Here is an 8,962-nt window from a genome sequence, read left to right on the forward strand (position 1 = left end):
TGAGTGCTCATGATATGGATTTGGGGGGGGGGCAGGAGCCATATAGCCTAAAGATAGGAGGCAGTGTATACTAGCAGCAGGGAGGAAACAGGAAAGCAAGGGAGAAAGACAGAAGACTGAAGGATTCCTTGTTCTAGACTAGGAATAGTGTGGTGGGAATTAGCCTTAATACACTATTGTGTGCTACTTCCTCATGGCTGGATTCCACACCATTCCAATAATTCCAAATTATTTCTTTCAACCACCTGAAAATATGTGAATATATGGTGGTACAGAAATACGTTAAGTAAATAAACAATGTGTTTGGATTACTCAGTCATACTGGATCAGTAGGATTGATTCAATTAGAATAGTCTAATGAAAATTGGCTCCTTTTGAGATCTTTCCAAGGGCTTCTTGGAGGGTGGGAAGGGTGGGGAATCTTACTTTAAACTGGCCACCCAGAAAGTAATTATTTTAGAAAATATAGTGGACATCAAGTGCTACAGGACATAGTCCGTGATTGCTGAAATCATCCTGAATGTGGATATGATTAGTTCATTCCCTTTAGCTTCATTCAAATATAAGCATAGACTTTTGTGGGAAATATAATTTTAATTGCTATTTTACTTGAAATTCATTTTAATGCTGCTGATGGGAGGCAGTGCACTGTGAAAAAAACAGGTTGTATCAGTCATCTTCCATTAGATTTGCTCCATTACCTATATCTATTCTTTTTACCTTGCCTATGGTCAAAGAGTGCTCAAATATTTGCAAATGGAAATCTTAATCACTGGATGTAAGTAAATCATGTGAGATCACAATCCCCTGTAAATAACACCTTTGTTTAAGGAAACCATATTTAGGTTATGAAATAAGTGAACACACGATTGGGGAAAAAATGTAAACGCCACCTCCTTCATGCAAAACAGAAACTTGTGTTTCAAACAGCTACTGTACGTAGCAAAGACTCTTTTGTTTTCTGGCTTGGAAACTGGGGCAGAGTCAGACCCCATTGCATGTTCTCATTAATTTCCAGCCCCAGTGGAACATAAGAAGTGCTGAAAGGCCATTCTAGGCTATCATTATGTTTTGCAAATTGAATCTGAAGGCAATTGCTTCCTCTCCTTGCTGTTCCCCAGCAACTGGACAAAATGCAACAGATTAAGAGTCAGAAATGAAAACATTACAACTGCATTACAACAAACAGTTTCACTAACCTCCCACCCACCCAGAGTAAAGCACTAAAACTGAAATGATCCAATAAAAGCTTCTTATTTTAGAGAAGCAGCATGGATCACACCTTTGTCCCACCTTTAGTTTAAAGCAGACAAACACAAATTATGAGCAACCATATATTTGCAATTTATAAATATGTAAGTATGCAATCCTCTCCCCTCAATGGAAATGGCACAGTTCTCTTGTGATCCATGGGGAATAAATAGGGCAAGGCCCAGAAGTCAACAGGGAAGTTTGGCTTGCAGTTCAGGGCTGGTGAGGTCAAGTAATCTGTCATGAAAGTATGGTGGGGATGGGGTTGAAGTGTATAGGTCAGGTGGAGTCCATTTGACGGATGTCAGCAATGACATCATCCTACTGAGCTGCAAAAGCATCTCTTGGGGTGGGGAAAGGAGACGAAAAAGAGATTTGTCCCCTTTCAGTGGCAGTTTAGGTGCGGGAAAAGGAAGAGTTTGATTTAACCTGGTGATGTCCTTTAGGCACCTTTCAGGTGATGGGTCGGCCCTGAGGCTCACTTCTCAGACTCCGCAGTTCAGAGGGTGAGATAGGGGCCTCCACTGAGGCCAAAGCCCCTCATCCACATGGGGTTCTGCGGTCCCAGGGGTGGTGACCAGGTAAGGCATCCCTTCTCACCTTCGGGGTGTGACGCGGGAATCAGGGCAGGCTAGGAAGCTGGGCCCTAATTCCTTAGGCAAGGACAAATCTCCCAATAGCTATAGTTATACAGTGAAGTTTGTTCCCGCCCCATAGTCATCCCCCTCTGCTGATTTTAATTTGAGGTTGAAATAAAAGTGGTCCAGGTCAACCCCAGCTTATGTGCGTGCCTCTTTATTTGCCTATCGGGACGCAAAGAGTGAAACGCTAGAGCCTTGTGTGCATGTAAACAGTGGCAAGTTTGGGGGGCACCTGTAAAGACCTGTAGTTCCATGCAGAATCACTCGAGATACGGTAGGTATAAATCAAGAAAAAACAATAGATACACCTAAATAAACGGAAGGTTCCCTTTTGATCTTAAAACTTGTGATTTACTTCAGTGCTGGAACAAATATTTCCCTCAAAGTTCACATTTGATGAATGCTATTGATTTGTACCTTTATATAGCAGAAAATGAGCCTTGCTTGTTGCATGTGAAGTTTGACCTTGAAGTTCTCACAAGGATTGTGAAGAAAATTAAACCAGGAAGGGGACGGGGAGAAAATATTATATGAAAGAAAAGCTTTGAAGAACTATGTAGGAACAGAGCAGCAACCATGCATTTAAGAAAGCACAATATTCATTTACAAATAAGGATGGGATTCATTGCTTTTCTTAACTTGGCTTGCATTTGCGAATTTGTTATGGTTGCTAGGTCCATGACACTTAGCTTGTTACTTCAGTATGGGCTTGTTCCACAGCCTGGAATGTCAACAGTGAACTCGGTTCTGATGTCCATCTTTTTCATTCTAGCTGAAAAATCACAAGCTGCAAATGCAAATCATCTGCCCCTTGCCCCCTGGGAACAAAAGAATCACTGCCATCCATTGAGCCACCTCACAGCAGAATCCAGACTTCACCATTGAACCCAGTAAAACATAGATTTGAGTAAATGTGGGATATATCCAGTCTCATATAACCAACATGCTGAAATTCAAATAATGCATGAAGGGGTTAAGATCACAGAGTAAGCTGTTCTGCCAGGCTTAGCTAGGTCACATCCCCTCACCTTGGAAGGAAGGGTTACCAAACACTTTGTTCTGTCTTCTTGCACCAGGTGAACTGACCAGTTAGGATGTCTATGCTGGATGCTTCAAGTGTAGACCACATAGCTTTAGCAAGCCATCTTTGTGTTTCTATACAAATAATTTAGAAATGTTTTACCACTTTTTGAAACTAAGTTGTACAGCCTTTATTTTCTTGCTGCTGTATGGAAAATGACATGAATATGAACTTCAAAGAGTTTTTAAGTAAATCCTTTTTAACTTACCAAAGAAATGTATGGTCTCTTTCTATACCAAAGGAAGTAGGTTGCTTTGGAAGAGACTTAGAAGGGTATATTTTAAAGGTCTAACAGCCTATATTTTCATGCTTTGCTCAGAGGAGGTCTTAGGATCGAAATAGATAGTTAAACATAAAACTCTAGAAGCAGTGTTCTGCAAATACAATGTGATTGATGCAGTTTCATAAGTTCTTAATTATAACAATAATCTGAATGAAATTTAAGATAGTTTTATACTTACATGTTTAGAACCTGCTTTCTTTATATTAAAAATGGAAACTTTCTTCCCAAACTTGACCAGCAGTTTTCCACTGATAATATATGTTCTAATTTGATTTTCATTTAGTCCAGGTTGTATCTCTATTCATCCATCTAGCCATCCATCCATTGTTAATAGTTCCCATCAGTTTACTGTCTTGAATGTTAGCATTGTTCAGCATTGCACTGAATCATAGACCTTATTGTTGTATTGCTGTATACGCAATGCTTCATTTTCAGCTGCAACATATAATGAGAATAAAGATAATTTCAGATGATTTTATATATAATGAGCAAAGTTTTGGGGATTTCCATGCAAGCTTTCGTACTTTATCCAATGCACATCCACAGCTGTCTCTCCCTATACAAATCCATCTCAAGTTACTGGAACACTTGAATATCTCGATATCTGATGAGCATCTTGGCCAAATTCATTTTGGCACTGGATCAGATCTGGTCATTACATGTTTACCAGCATAGCTGTCAAGTTTTCCCTTTTCTCGCGAGGAAGCCTATTCAGCATAAGGGAAAATCCCTGTAAAAAAGGGATAACTTGGCAGCTATGGTTTACCAGATCCCTACCAATGTGGGCATCAAGTATCAAGTCCTTTCTCCAATAGCATAAAGGAAAGTGCAGATTAGCATGTCTGTTAAAAATCTTACCTGATACATCTATGAGCAATCTTTTTTGTCCCCTGCCATGTCTGTTACAGACTGTAAAAAAACATGCTGGAAGATTGAGACCAGATTGCAGCTACTCTCTAGGAGTTGGGAAGGATGGCTGTGTTTGCCTCAATGGTGGAGCTGCTCTCAACTGCAGGATATTATACAGAATGGGATCTAATAATTCCTGTTGAGCAGCACTATGATGAATTATCCCCATTTTATCTCAGTATGGAGAACAGTTTTTGAAGGAAGAAAAAGAATAGTGCCATATTATGTCCTAAATCACCCAAAATGATGGAATTGTTCAATACACAATAGGAAATAGACACAACCCACTCATCTTGTTCAGATAACTGTCAGAGTATACTACCGGGGCAAAGTCCCATTCATGTCAATGGACCCCCATAACTAAGTGTTTTGAGGACTGGGGAAATGGTTCTTTTTCCCAAAATGAAAAATAAAATACTGCAATGGAATATGTTCTTTACTATACGTTTGGGAGCAGCAGTTTTTATAGATCACATTTCTGAAGTCTGGAGGCATTCACTATATAGTCATTTTGATGGGGCAGCATCAAAAGCTAAATCAGCAAAATATCATTACTCCCCAAACAATATTTTTCTTTGCACATTTTCTCTCTCTTCTTCCAACACTCTCTGGCTCCAACTGAAGTAAGGCAATAAAAGCATAATAGAAACAAGGAGTGAGCAAGTTTAATTAGTTGTATAGGACACTATGGGAAGCTTCATTATGTTACACTAACCAGTTTTTCCCGTGGCCATAACGTGAACATTTCATACACACACTTGATCACATTAAATGAAATTTGGTATTGAATTTAGGAATAAAGTCTTCTTTTTTTCATTTAGTAGCACAACTGTTAGATTTTGCATGGAGCTACTTTATCTGCTTTCTGAAACTCTTCTGATGTTTCACTTGAGGAGCTTCCCCAGATTATTAGGACAAATATCCTGAGTAGACTTGGTGATTCAATTATTCTGGACAATTTTGTTACCGAGTAATACAATCCTTTTTATATGATGGAGCTAAACACCTTGTGATTGAGGCACAGAGATTTAGCCCCACTTAATGATTAACCTGCTAGGCTCTTCTTCAGCTTCATGGAAATTTCCAACCATGCTTCACAGTATAATACAGGCACCTTATATATTTCTATTTCAATGTACATGAAACTATTATACTTAACACCCCCAGGACACCAAGGTCTCCAGGGCAGTTCCCTGAATCCCTAGTGCTGCTCCTTTTGCAGTAACCATTAGATTATCCATTTATATCCTTCTCTGTAACTATCATAGGAAGAAGTATAAGCTGTTGATCCAGGCAATGTGGGTTGGGGAGCCTTTGGGGAGCCTCTTGCCATTCTGTAAAAATTGTATTTGTTGCCTTGAGCTGCAAAACCATGTTACTGATAGTCATTTCCCCTGTGTACATAAGTAAACAATTTTATTCAAACCCAAGGTGGGGCTCAGTGGTTTATAATAATAATTTTATTATTTATACCCTGCTTACCTGGCTGGGTTTTCCCTGCCACTCTGGGCAGCTTACAACACATAAGAAATTGTAAAACATAAGAAATTGTAAAAGATAGTTGTTTATTTCCTTGACATCTGATGGGAGGGCATTCCACAGGATGGGTGCCACTACCGAGAAGGCCCTCTGCCTGTTTCCCTCTAACCTCACTTCTCACAGTGAGGGAATCACCAGAAGGCCCTCGGAGCTGAACCTCAGTGTCCAGGCAGAACGATGGGGGTGGAGATGCTCCTTCAGGTATACTGGACCAAGGCCATTTAGGGCTTTAAAGGTAAGCACCAACACTTTGAATTGTGCTCAGAAAATGTGCTGGGAACCAATGTAGGCTTTCAGGACTGGTGTTATATGGTCTCAGCGGCCACTCCCAGTCACCAGTCTAGTTGCCACATTCTGGATTAGTTGTAGTTTACAGGTTTTTGCTTAATCCCACAGGTTTTGGACTATGGAAAGTGCAGTGTCATATCTACTGTGCTTTATAGTGAGCTCCAAATTAAGGATCCCAAATAACATGTTTCCATGGTTGTATGTTTATGATAGCATGTACCCTGAAAACAGTGTGTGTTTACGTATGAGCATCCTTCATGAGAAAAAGGAACACAGTTATATTGATCAGCTACACGTTTATCCAACAGTAGAATTGTCTAGCTGACTTATTACCAGCTTGCTTACAAGAATATCATGGGAACAAGGTATATTATGCCCCTCAGCAGTTAAAAATCAATCAATCAATCGTTTTCATTAAGCATCAAAGGAAATTATAAAAGTTGTTCCAAAGCATTTGCTTCCACGCTAATTTAATTTTCTCTGTGGGCTTGCCAATTATTATGTTTTGATTGGGCCATTCAAAAATAACACACTGTTGCTCAGAAAATTTTTGAACGCCCCCTGGACATCTATTACCCATGACTTCATACATCACTCCCCACCCCAATATATGTTAAGGGAAATGTAAGATAAGTGGGGCTACAAAGTGCTTCAAAAAGATGGTTATTGGCATATCCATGTAATGTGTACTTACAAAATATCAAGATGCCATCCCAAAAAATTACTTTGGAGAACTCTGTAAGGAATGGTTTGAATTTGCAACTTAAGTACTATTAAGCTGTAATGCCTCTTTCCCATCAAATAAATATATATCTTATTCTGTAAGGTAATAAAACAATCCTTCCATCTGTTAAAATCCTTTAAGTTGGTTTTTTGGGTGGTAGTTTGTGCGTAGCACCAGTTGTTATTAACCTTATACAGGTTATAAAGGACATCTTATAGCCATATTCCTGCTGTGTATTGCAAAATGTTGAACAATCATGATTGATGCTGCAATTATAAAGTTAATGGTTCTGTAAGTCATTGCAAAGTCATCTTTCAGTTAAACATTAAGATTAAGGTTTTAAAAGTGAATAAAGCTGTTTTGACCTTTAACTTGCCATGTAGTTCTTATTTGAAATATAAACTAGTATTAATAAGGCTACAGGGAAGTGGGATCACACTGTCTTTTGAATACAAATTCATTATATTCATCCATTGAACATTTACCTATATATGCCATAGATGCTCCGGTTCACTGAATTTAAAGAATTCAAAAGGCCACTGTTCCTTTAAAAGTTAAATCCAAATGAAGCTCATGATCCCAATGCCTAAAAATGGCATGCAAGCTACTATCTGGACAAAGGTCCAGAAAAGGGCAACCAAAATGATCAAGGGGATGGAGCAACTCCCCTACGAGGAAAGGTTACAGCATCTGGGACTTTTTAATGTAGAGAAAAGGTGAGCAAGAGGTGACACGATAGAAGTTTATAAAATTATGCATGGCATGAAGAAAGTGGGTAGAGAAAAGTGCCCCCCCCCAAACATAACGCTAGAAGTTGTGGACATCCAATGAAGTTGAATGTTGGAAGATTCAAGACAGACATAATGAGGAACTTCTTCATGCAGAGCACAGTTGAACTATGGCATTTGCTTCCATAGGAGTCAGTGATGGCCCCCAACCTGGATGGCTTTAAAAGACACATTCGTGACTATCAATTGGTTACTGTCAGAGATGGTTGTGGCTACTCTTGAGTAAAGACGCTCCAGACGTCGTCTTTCAGAGTTTTATTGTGCATCCTATTTACAGTGCAAGAACATCAGCAAAACATGACTGCTCAGTCTGTGTCAGAAGCCCGCAATGGCTTCCTGCAGGTTTTCGCCCAGCATAAAAGCCTGGGCACACCAAAGCGCCGCCCCCTGGCCCTACGGGTGGGCACACACCTCAATTCAGGCATTGGACGGAAGGGCCGCCTTCCTGGCAACCCTGTGTCCGAAAGCCCTCCGTGCTCCTCCTCCCCTATCCCTCTCTCCAAGCGGTGCTGGGGTTCTGGTACATGAGATAGCCCTCTCTCCACTCCGCTAACTTCCTCATTCGTTCCTCCTGACTCGTTGCTAGTGCTGACGCTGCGCGAGGAGCTGGTGAGGATGATTGTAAAGGAAGTGTTGGAGGTCTGCTGCCTAGCTCTGGTGCTGTGACAGAGGAGGCAGAGGGGAGGGGGGAACTTTCTTCCCCGCCAGTGGAGCTTGAGATATAGCAGCATGAAAGTAAATGGATGGATGGCAGATGAGTGAATTTGAGGCAACTAAATGTGTAGCAAAAGAAGTTGGATGCAACCTTTCAGAATTTGTTGAGTAAAGGCCTACTGAGGTGCGAGAGAGCTCTCACTCCATCTAATCTGCATCAACAAATAACACTCTTCATTAAAATAATTGTTGTGGGATACTAAAGGGCATGCTTAATTATTATTTTGATAAGGCTCATTAGTAAGTGTTCATCATGAAACACTTTGGAAAATTTGCCATTCAAACTGCTAGAGCGGTACAATATTGGTGCTATGAAGAGAAGAGTGTTACTTTCATGTCTGATGGCATTTGAGCAAAATAATATCTGTTTACTGGACTGCTATATACAGCCAGATAACCAATAACAGGCAGTTTGAAACTCAGAGAAAGAACAGAAATTAGGAACATATAGTTCCACCCTGTGCAACACCCTCCCATCAGAGGTCAAACAGATAAACAAGTACACAACTTTCTGAAGACATCTGAAGGCAGGAATGTATTGATAAGTTTTTAATGTTGAATGTCTCACTGTGTTTTTATATTATGTTGGCTGGGGCAACCCAGTCAGATGGGCAGGGTATAAGTAATAAATTATTGTTATAATTAGTATAATTGCTCTCCAATTTGAGGTGCAGGGATCAAGGATTTTGAGACACCACCTCATTAGAAAATGCTAGAGTTGTCGTTTTAAATGTATTGTACACA

This window comes from Zootoca vivipara, chromosome 4, assembly GCF_963506605.1.
Source record: "Zootoca vivipara chromosome 4, rZooViv1.1, whole genome shotgun sequence".
NCBI lineage: Eukaryota > Metazoa > Chordata > Lepidosauria > Squamata > Lacertidae > Zootoca > Zootoca vivipara.